This window comes from Hypomesus transpacificus, chromosome 9, assembly GCF_021917145.1.
Source record: "Hypomesus transpacificus isolate Combined female chromosome 9, fHypTra1, whole genome shotgun sequence".
Classification (NCBI taxonomy): domain Eukaryota; kingdom Metazoa; phylum Chordata; class Actinopteri; order Osmeriformes; family Osmeridae; genus Hypomesus; species Hypomesus transpacificus.
Window position 1 is genome coordinate 21,347,701 of NC_061068.1, and position 11,800 is coordinate 21,359,500.

General features: G+C 39.9%; 1 long non-coding RNA gene across 1 annotated transcript; it reads left to right on the forward strand.

Annotated features, from left to right (window-relative positions):
* The first annotated feature begins 386 nt into the window (after window positions 1-386).
* LOC124471678 lies at window positions 387-2,379 on the forward strand. The gene is made up of 3 exons (XR_006956554.1): window positions 387-559; window positions 1,773-1,864; window positions 2,299-2,379. It is a non-coding gene; the product is annotated as an uncharacterized LOC124471678 (long non-coding RNA).
* Window positions 2,380-11,800: the final 9,421 nt, after the last annotated feature.

An 11,800-nucleotide genomic window follows, 5' to 3' on the forward strand; every position in this document is an offset into this window, starting at 1 on the left:
TTTAGATGTACTGGAGGGAGGGAGAGAGGGAACAGAGAGATGAGAGAAAGAAAAGGGGATGGAAATGACGCACAGGGAGTGCTGAGAGGAAGAAGAGAGATGGGGGAGAAATGACAGAGAAAGGAAGACCAAAGAAAATGTGAAAGGGCATGAAGAGGGAGAATGAGAAAGAAAAGATGGAGAACATGATTAGTTGTCAGAAATAGAGAATAGAAAGAACTAGGAAAGGAGCACAGTGGTTGTGCAAGATATTGACATGGAGAAAAAGAGGAAGAGGGAAATGGGAAGGAAACATTTGATAAGGGAAGAGAAAGGGGGAACTGGAAAAAAGAGAGAAAGCACATGCAAAATGCAGAAGCAAGAGGGGAGTTGGAATGGAAAGCAAGATGGCAATTGACGTGAAGAGAGAATGACGAGAAAGAAAGATTATCCAGTAAGACAGAGTAAGAAATAAATAATGGACAACGGTGAGGTGGCAGATGTAGATGACTGAGAATGGCAACACTATCCTCTAGGTTCTAATAATTTAATATTCACTTCTTTCTACAGTATACTTAAGGTAAGATTAGTGATTTGTAGCTTTTTGAATGAAAAAAGGCTATTTTCACGTCTGTTTTGCTGTATGTATGACTACCTTTGGAAATACTTACTCCTGTTTTTAAAGATGTGTCCCAACTTGATTCTTTGCTCTGAATAAAGTTTTACAGGACAGACATGATCCTTACCAGGTAGGGCACAAGGTAGAGTATACATGGCTTACTTAAATGAAAACATCTACGTCAGTACCTGTACCATGGCACACCATTTCAATAACCTTCCGAGACAGCTATTTGTTTGTGCCCGAACAAGTGGTTCTAACCAATCAGCGTCCTATGAGAAACTACCGTCAGGTAGAGGGACGGTTTGAGTTAGCCCATGATAGATGGTGATAGACAGATGGTTCATCCAATCACCAGGCAGGTTTTTTTAAGTGCCCTTTGCAAATAGTTTCCAAGGACACCTTCCCAGTTGGATACACCTTCCCAGTTGGATATGTTTAACAAACATATTTCAAGGAAATCACAAATGATATCTTATGTTGTGTACTTAATAATAGCACTCAATAAATGTTTTTGGGTTTCTAATCAAATATTTTGACTGATCAATTTATGTTTCCATTCTACTAAGCCTAATGATACAATATACAGAAACGGCCGTCAAAGTGAAATGTAATATGGTCGCTAGGTGTAGAGTGTTAACATAAAAAAGTATTCCGTCTACAGAGCTCTCTGAAGGGTCTCAGACCTTTCCTATTTATCTTTATACAATAACAAAACCTTAGAGGAGAACCGTGGTTTTGTTCTCTCCCTCTTTTCTTCTCCCAGTGTCGAGTGCCCCCTAGTTTTACACAGTTAAAACTACAAGTGTCCTAACTTCACAGATTAACCCCATAGTCCCACTATCTCCTACAATAAACAACATTAAACTAAAACATTCAAAAAACACATCTTGCTTCTTAACACTTACTTACCAACACGTATCAGTGTATAGATTTGGGGGGGGGGGGGGGGGACAAGAGGGTTGTGGCAACATAATAAAAAGCTTATTTTTCTACTTTTCAAAAAACCTAATAAAATATATCAGGGAATTCAACAAACTTCAATGATAATCTTTTTGGTCTTGTATGGTGATAAGTGTGTTACGACATCCCACTTCCACATTCATATATGTTGATGATCCAAGTCTTTCATTATATTGTTGGTTTAAAGTGTCTGTCTGTTCCTTCTTCTAAGGAATGATGGTGAGAGAGAAAAGAAATAGAGTTGGTGAGGTGATGAATGGAGTGGTGTGGACGAGTGTCTGGATGAGAAAGAAGAAGAATGAGGTCATTATCTGTGCCCTCACCAGTGGCCTCATGTCCACACACACCACAACCCCTTGATAGAAACAAACACTGTCTAACATTCTATCAAGACCCCTTTCTTGTCTCTTATATCTTCTCCATTTGTCTTTTATATATCCATTCAGAGATAAGTAGAATTTAAATAACAATTATACTGGGTAGATGTGTAGGGGATGCGTAAGTTATTTTAGATGGTCCACTGTTGTTCCTAGGTGTTTTGTATATCTTGTGTCTGACTCATTTTGTGGATGCATAATCATAACCAATATTACAATTCTTAACCAATAGGCTAACCATTTATAACCCAGTTTCAACTTGGATTACTTTATTTTAGCCTATTTGATATTCCAAATGAATGTTTAGAAAACTGTAGAGTCTTAAGAAATTGTACATTAATAAGTAATCTTCATCTACAGTGTACATCATGGTACAGTGTAAGAACTGTACCATGGAGAGACAACTATACATGCAGACGGCCTACAGTTGGTATCCTGCAGATACGGTAAATATTGAAAGAAATACTAGCCATCCCGCAATTTTTATTTTATTGATAATGTTGCTCAGCAGAATCAGAAGAGCATCATCAGCATACAATACAATGAAATCCAATCATTCTTATTGTAATATTTGAAAATCTGGATCAAGTTGCTAAAGTTTGGGCGACTTGTTTTGCAAAGATTGTTGCTCCTACCCAGAAAATGATTGATGGGTTGTCAGGATTCTTTACTCTCTTTAGGAATAAACTAGTGCAGTGCCCATTGGAGGCACCTATTGGCGGCGAATGCTTGTGCAATGTTCGTTGGTGGCTCACGAGTTCCATGGCTCCATTGCTTAGGGCAGCTCAATGTGGCAGCGATTGGGTGTATATATTTATAGTTATTCTGTGTTGCAAACCACTCATCCAAGCAACTTCACATAAAATACTGCACAACATTGGGTCCTGAGCAATACACCAGCTGATTTTCTACTTCACACAGAGATTCTTGCCTTTATTGTTAGATGTAATTGACACAATTCTAAGAGATGAAGGCAATGTCTTTATAATAACTGTACATTCTTGTAAATAGAATGGTTAGCAAAACCTAAGTTCCTTTATGGAACTGTAAAAGTAGACTCCTAATACAATTTGTCAAATGATTGTGAAAAAAAAAAGCCACACATTTCTGTATACACACATTGCTTTGCTTTAGAGCATCCCATAGTTTGTAGACATATCCGCTCTGCCACTCATGAACAAATGTTGGTCTCAACTGGTCAACCTTATTATTTCATTTAAGAAGCTACACTTTTGTGTTAAGATCAATTTTTTTCATAAAGCCTTTGTTCAAACCCCTTCTCCCTCTAGTGTTTGCTCTCTTCTTCCCATTGCTATTTTTATTCCATCTGCTGACTCTCTGTTGCCCAATCAGTCGACTCTTACCCCTAGCTTCTTTCTCTAAATGTCTCCGTTTCTTTCTCTCTTTTGCTTTCAGCCCCCTTTCTCCCCCCTCCGCTTGCTCTCACTCTCTTTCTCTGTGAGCACGGTCATCCCACCATTGATCCCCCTCTACCCCCTTTCCCTCCTCCTCATCTTCTTTTGTTGTTTTCCCCTCTTTCTTTTTCAGTAGGATCTTTCAGGGGGATCGCCACGTCCCGAACCAACGAAGCAGAGCAATTGCCTGTTATCAGTGGTCGATTTTTCATGTGCTTGTAAATTGCTTTGTATTGACACTCTGTCAGAAAAAGGTTGTCACGGCAACCCACACCACCGTGCCACAGTCATGATGCGAATCTTGGGTCTACCATGGTGTGGGGGAAGTAAGGGACGTGGCGTGCAGTCGTAAGGGGTGAAATGTGTGTGTGGGGGGTGGGGGGGTTGTAGGTCTGGGATCATGGATTTACTCAGGAATGTAAAAAGGACTCTCAAATGAAATCTTATAAGATCAAAGAGGGTAACAGGGGACCATAATTTGTTAACTCCAAATTATTTTTTGATAGTTATTGATAGAATGCATTCTATTGTGTATGTCTGTGCAAGCGTTTGTGCATGTGTGTGCCTACAGTATGTATGTTTTGTGTGTGTGTCATTGGATTTTCTTGGCCATCAGTAAATGTTCTATTATAGGGTGTTTTTACTCAGTAAATAGGTTGTTACTACAACCAGAACACCTATGTAGCCATCCGCTGCAGGAAAGACTGACACCGAGGCTTATACGTGTCAAAAGGAGGGTGGTCAGGTGGTCAGCTTTCAAATCAAAACTTTCTTCTAATTTCTTTCTCCATCTCTCTCTTTGTATTTACCTTTTCCATGTCATTTTTCTCATTTCTTTTCATTTGTCATCGTTCTCTCTTCATCTGTGTTCCTCTTTGTCTGTGTTGCTGTCCATTTTCAGTCATCACATCCACTACTCCTTTTTCTGTCTCGCTTTCTAATTTCCTCCACTTCCACAAATCAATCTACCTGCGGCAGCTACCTTTGCACACTACATTTCGTATTACTCTTTTTATTACTCTATCATTTACTCTCTCTTAGTTGTCTCTAGGATCTCTACCATGTGGAAATTATGCCTCATGCATCATGGTGTGTGCCATCATCTATGAGTATTTCAATCTTCCAGAGTCCTTTTTGCACTCAATGCTATTCTTAGTGGTGCACAAAATCAACACCAGACAGAAAAGATGAAGAATGTGACTGTATGTTTATGTACCCACCTACAGAACATGTTGCCAACAGATGTATAGATGCTACAAGATGTTTAAATAAGAGGGAGTGTGAAAAGAGTGTCAACAACAATGTTTACAGGTAATGTATGGGATAAGGAAATAGTTTATAAAGGTATGCACTCTCACTATGAAAGAGGTTGGGTCTGCATTTCAACATTCAGATAAAAAGAAGGAAATGCATTGTTCATATTACACCTATGGTATAGACATAAGTCATCTACGCGAAGCTAGAGCCAGACATCTCTTTTATACATTGTTTAAAATTATAATTATGGAAGGCTAAGGGGTGTGCTATAAAGGATGGAGGACGGGACAAAAAACAGGGACCTAAGGATAGTGGTGGGAATTTTGCAGCATATACATATACAGTATATATTCCATGAGAGGCAAGAGACAGCAAGTGGTAAGAACATGGAATAGCATGATCATGAGGATGTGAGTAAGAAAGAGAAAAAATGGCAGAGAAATTAGACTGATTGCGGAGGATAGGATGATGGACGTTCTATGGCACCACCTTTTTGATGTCCAGCCAAGCTTTCTGGCAGCGGCCTTTCTACAAAGACTCATGCACAGACACTTGTCTGTGGCTCAGCTGGCGCAACATGCATCATCCATTAGAACATGTCTTCTAAGATGCCAGAATCACCAAATAAATACTCGCCAAATCAATACGCCATCTAGCCCAGTCAAAAAAAGAAAATAAAAGTATGCATTCCAACTGAATCAGATCTAAATCATATTTCAGATGCCACATAATGGTAAGGGTTTTTGAAAGAAAAATCGAGTTTGGAATGTAACAAACGACCACTTTACATGTTAATGGTCACATTGACTACCATGTAACTGTATAGCAATACATTTAGTAAGAACTTTGTAGTTACTTGGGAACTGCCAAGTGGTTACACTTCATTACAGTTCAACAGTACAAGTTAATTGTCAAGTCAAACTTGATATTGGGGAGGTTGGGCTTTCCAATGGGGTTTGTTAACATGAATCATGTTTTGGTAACACAATCTTCAACTGCCCCTTTACAACATCCGCTTATCCCTGCCCTCCCCACTTTAGTCCTAACACCTAAATCACAGTTTGTATTTACAAATACCTTCAATGTTGATACTTTAAGTATTGCTATATTGTTGTTGACGCAGTGGAGGCTCATCCAATTCACCAGCTTTCTTGGGCGGATTCCTAAACCTCAGCAGGCCCATTTACCAACAACTGAGAAGGCAGCATAAGCGTTCTCCATTCTCATTTGTAGATTATAACAAAGAGATAATAAACAGTGAGAGATGGAGCATTGCTGGAGAACTGGAAATAATTTTTGCTTTAATATGTTGCTTCATTATCAACCAGTCATTGTATTCAACTGGTAGGCTTCAAAGGGACATTGGGGAAACAAAGTCCTCAAACAGCCTTGCTCCACCAAGCATCTTTGTTTCACAACTGGAACGTCATTTTGGTGGGGCTCAAAGAGTTTACCAGGAGAAACTCTTGACAGGCCTCAAACGTCAGTTATTGTCATGTCCCCGGCCTAGGCCAGACCGGGTTTTAGTCCGTTTCTTCCAGGTCCAGTCATCCATTCCACTTCTTCACTCCCTCCCGGTACTCACCTCACCTGCGGCTCATTCCCTCATCAACACCACAGCTCTTAAACCCCGGATTGTCACCCACTACTCGCCAGTTTGTTGAATCACCGACCCCCATGTCTGTATTCCTGGCTTTCCATGTTTTGGACCAGTCTATGCCTGTTTTTGTGCTGACCTTTGTTCTTGTTCCACCACCAGATCACTGCTTCCAGTCCTCCAGTCCTACCACAGGAGGGCCACAACATCATGGCCACCAACAAAACTCAGCAAAATTTGTTCTTGCTCTGGCTTTAGCTTATGGATATTTGGCAGCGTTGCCACAACGGACCGAATGGCTTCGCTCGCATCTTTCTCCTTCGCCATTACGGAACTACAACACTAACAAGCGCACAACATCAATGTCATCCTTCTCAGCCGCTCCCTCTGTTTGCTGATTGGACAGGTAGAAAGTTAACCTGAGACATCTGACTTACGTACCTCATTCCCAGACGGAGTACAGAAGCAAAATCAAAATTGAGCGGAAGTACGTAGGAGGGCAGAGCCAGGCTAGGTGTAAGAGGTATAGAATGCACTTTTGAGGTTCATGTTGTTAAATTGTAACTTATTCTACTACATGCTCTTGTGGTTCTTCCGTTTGGGACTTATTTCGTTTTCACAATGTATGCTTCATGTTTTGGCTACCCGCAATGTTTGGGGATATCTCGTTGTTGACTTATGCACTTTTGTAAAACTCTATTTTGAAAGTTGCTTAGGATAAAAGCATCTGCTAAATGCATAAATGTAAATGTAGTAGGATAACATTGAAATGTACATTTATCATATGTATTAATATTGCATAGTTTTGCAGAAGCAGTCTGTTTCATTACTGTTTATAGTACAATAACAACATGCAGTATTTCAAATCGCCTACAGTTAGTACAACTACATACAATTCTGCTGGTGCAGTCTGTAGTACAAGACATCTCAAAAACACAAAAAGGTAAATTTCACTGATACTCAATTACAAATGGTTAATTGAAATGTCATGTTACATTTTACAGTAAAAAACTAACACTGAAAATCGATAGAAACATTGTTAGATGCCAAAAATTGTGTAGGAATAGGTTGTAGTTAGCCTGACATTGTCATACTCATTAATCTAGTCAGAATATGAGTTTGATAACTCTCCTTTGGGCTGTGACTATGGGGCTTGTTTCAATCGAACTCGTAAAACAAATGCCTCTTCGCTCAATTGGATAGACTTACAACCAATCAGAGCAACGTAATATGTTGTTTGTTGAAAACTAATTCAACCCAAGCGCTCTTTCGTGACTTTGTTGATTACGTTACTGTTGATCATCTGTCCATCATCGTATAAAGTTCGCCCTGACAATTTGATTGGTCCGAACAGCTCCTGTTCGGATATAGTTTTTCCGCAAACGAGCTACTCCAGACCCAACTTCCCGACCAAATTTTTTCGTGGGCGGGGATAAAGTGGGCTGGCAGCCAGGCTAGGTTGTAGTGTTACTCTTGGTCAATTCTCAGCAATTTAGCAACAATTGGATGCAGCTAATGTCATTTTTAACCTTCTTTTGTCTTGGTGAGGTTGTTGTGCAGACAGGGAAAATAGCATTTGCTGGACAAAATGAAACAGAACTAGATTGTAGTTTTAAATAGATTATCAAAATGTTTCCTTTTGTGTTTCTCACGTTATTTGTCACCAGTCAGAGATACTAGGTGTGCGTGACATGGTTACCTCTGCATGAAACGTGCTGGAGGAGAAATGTGGGATCAGAGGGTTTGGAGTCATCAATGGGAGCCCTAGTTTTCTTACACTGCGGGATACAGAATCTGACACTGACTGGACCAACAGTTGAGTTCAAACTGATCATTGCAATCCACACTAACCTTGGCACATTCATTCAGTTAAACTTTTCCTAATTAATTATTACCAATTTAAACAGCAACATGAGTACTTTGGCAGCTTGCTGAGCAAAGGATTTTTTGGATACCTTGATTATTGAGTTCTAAATAAGGCACAATAACATTTCTCCCACACAGCAAGTCAGCTTTCTGACACAAATGTCCTAAACAGTTCTGTTTACTTCATTAACACTAAGCAGTCATGACAAAGGTTGTGTTGATCACATTTATTTAGAGTCTTCCTGCGAGAGAAATGTTTTGGTTATTTAGTCTTTCAAGTGACCTTAGGCCCTGTCATTTTAATTGTTTTAGTATTCACCAGATAAAAAATTAATAGCTTTTAACTTATCTTATCGGAGGACCTGAATAAATTCAAATTCAAATGGAACGGACCTCAGTCTCACTACCAGAAAGGGTAAGCACTGAACACAAATCAGTCAGGACCTGAAGAAGGATTTGAAATAGCCCAGCCCGTATGGTCAGCCCCATAAATTTCCCACTAAGTCACTAAAGAGAAATTGACTTATCCAGCCCTAGTTTTATCAGCTCATTTTTGTTCCATTGTGGTTTGACAGAGATGTACAGCAGGAAACAACCCAGCCCTACCCATTCTATTAGACTGCTGTAATGGTGACTGGCTAAGGCATCAGGGAAATGTGACATTTGTAGGACTCAATCTCCCACAAGCCCTAGCTTGTAATATCCTAAATAGTGATTGGTCGGGGCATCAGTCAATTTGACATTAAGATGATTCAATCTCTCAAACCCCTTTGTCAATTCATATGGCAGACTGTATTATTGTGATTGGTCAGTCCAGCAGGAAGTTGATATCCACAGAAGTGATTAAGTGTCCACAATTTGCAGGCCAAAGGGGTCCAGTGGTAAAATGGGGGTATGGTTTGCGCTTGTGCTTGTGGTGCCACATGGCCTACTGATGGCAAGGTTGGCTTTGGAAGGAGTGGAGTACTTAATGAAAATAAACATTTTGCCTCTGCGTGAATGCAAGTGGTACCCACCAAATCTACAGCCAACTATACAATCTAAAAGTTTTCAACATCTCTTTTTATTGCCAAAACTGCAAATGAAGTACATTGCAATAAATGGTTCTCCTTTTGAAGTCAACAGGTATGATACACCATTAATTGTTAAAAGCACATATGAATAACCAATATTTGCCACAATTAAATCTTATACAACTGATTTAAAAAATGTACACAGTTTCCTCCAATAAAACCATGCAGTTCGGCTAAACCGTGTAGACATTAGAAATTAATATAAATTCGAAACAAAACATTCTTACCCCTTGTCGTCAAGTAATACTGTACAACCTGTGGAACAAACATAAGAATTCAGTTGTAGTTTGTGTGCAAATGACTGTGTAGCAACTACAGCATGTCTCCTATCCATTATGTCACAATAATGATCCATCTCAATTGGATTTGTCACACTTTAGTCAGACTTTAGGGGTAACTCACCCAGTGTTCCTAATGATTAAAGTATTATTATCAAATTTTCATTGCTTATGAATGCGGAAAGAAAGGGGGGAGGTTGTGAAGCGACATGCTTTTGAACAGGTTGGCGATGATCACACAGTGTTGGGGTGCAATGTTTGACTTATTCATGGACCCTTCTGGCCACCCAGGAACCTGGGGAATACTGCAAACAGATGTAAGAGGGAGGGGGAGAGAGGGGGGTAATTGAGATGGAGGAAGATATTGAGAGTTGGCTAGAATATATGAGAGGAGAGACAAACTATAAGTACGGAAAAGGTAGGATGGCAAAGGGCGAAAGAATGAGATGTGTAAAAGATGTCTGTTCACAAGTTTGAGGATGGAAAGCAGCCAGGGGAAACAGAGACAGTGAGGGAATAAGAGATAGAGAGGGGTGGCTAGTATGAGACCATGTTTTTTCCATATTCTCTTAACCCTGGTTGGTGTCAAGCTTGTGAAAGATTTAGCATTAGCAGAGACTGACTGCTCTCTCTATTTTGCTCTCTCAAATGGACCAGGCAGACAAGGCAATTAGCAGCAAACGATCATCCTTTTTCTAAGATAAAAGGATTGTGTCAATTATCTGTGGATGCAAATGTGTAATTTGGTAGATCAATGACGACAGTATGTCATTTCTGCGTTTTCAGTTTTTGGTGTACTCTCAAAAGATTAGCTGAAATAATGTATTCCTACAATCCATCTTCTATAATATAGAACAGCATTGACAAGCTTGCTCTGTTCAGTGGAACCCCTTTAAGATGTCAACATTCTTTAACCTGTAAATCAGGATTGTTTTTTTTTTATACAAATATCAGGTACTTTCTCTCTTTAACTTATCATATTTTCTTGTCATTTAATGTCAAAATGAGTTTTCATGTCCCTAGTACCTCAGGATGTTTGTTCTCCAAACACCAGTTGGAAATTATTGTCTTTAATCTACTTTAATCATGGTCGAAGGTCAAATAAGGGCCTCTTAAATCCCTTTTAACCCACCGGCGACACCCTTCACAGCAGATTACAGTGCATCTGCTGTTGCCATCAATGAAATTGGTGGCCTTGGTTAGATCGAAAGGCAGATATAGACAAAGAACTTTGGTTGTTTGTTGTGCTTCATTAAAATAGTGCCTCAGAACCTGCCTCAGGGCGGTACCATTCTTTACCATTTACCAGTCAAATGTGTAACAGACTTGTAATTTAAAGCAGGATCACCTTAATGGTGGGATGAGCGGAAGCATGCATGCATTTCTTTTACTTTCTTCATGTTGTATTTGTAGCTTGTCGTTGCAATCCTTGTGAGGCATGCAATATGTTCATTGGTGAAGCGTATATAACACTATATATATATATAAGCTGGAAAAAAACATTGCTTAGCTAGCGTTGTTGTTCTGATGTGCGTATGAAGTGCCAGGTTGAGCTGGTCTCTAAGCCCTCCCTAGCTCTACAGCGCCTCACAACTTCCGATGTAAATCCGTGGTGAAAAATGGAACTGCACCGTGCTCTCAGCCATTGGGACAGATTTCTGGTTGCCCCGCCTATTTTCACTTTAGGTCAAATGACCATATTATTTACTGCCATGTGAGCCACAAATTAAAGCTTGGCAACGAGTAACACTGCTACACACAAACACAAAATTGGATATTAACTTCAAATCAAGACGAGCATCATGCTCCTTCCCTGTGTTTCGACCCTCTCTGAACTTGCACGTTTATGGTTGATGTCTAGGGGACATGAGGGCCTAACAACTGTAGGGCTGGGTGTCACAGCCACAACCAACACAAACAAAAGTGTGTCAATAACCAAGTGTTTTATTCTTAACAAAAAGTTGTCACAGGAGAACAAGGGAACAGCTTCAAAGAAAAGAAAACAAAAGTGCTACATACCCCCCTGCATAACCCCAAATAATGCCTCTCCATCCAAAATACATGGGGTGAAACCATTCCTTGCCTAGTGTAGTAACAAGGAATAAGCTACGTGATGTAGGTGTATGCCCATGGGCAGCTTACCTGTCCCCTCTCTCCTGTGAACGATTGGGGCAAACAAAATAAACAATAAAACACGGATGAAGTAAAACAAACAAAGTCAAAAGACAAGATTGTAAATCTTAACTATTTATGAGAAACACTATCGTGTCGACACAAACACTGACACGCCAATACTAGTATGCCAATACAGAACAGTCACCTCCCGAACTGAAGACAGGCCCGGCTTATGAAGGGCAGCGGGCAGACGGATTGGAA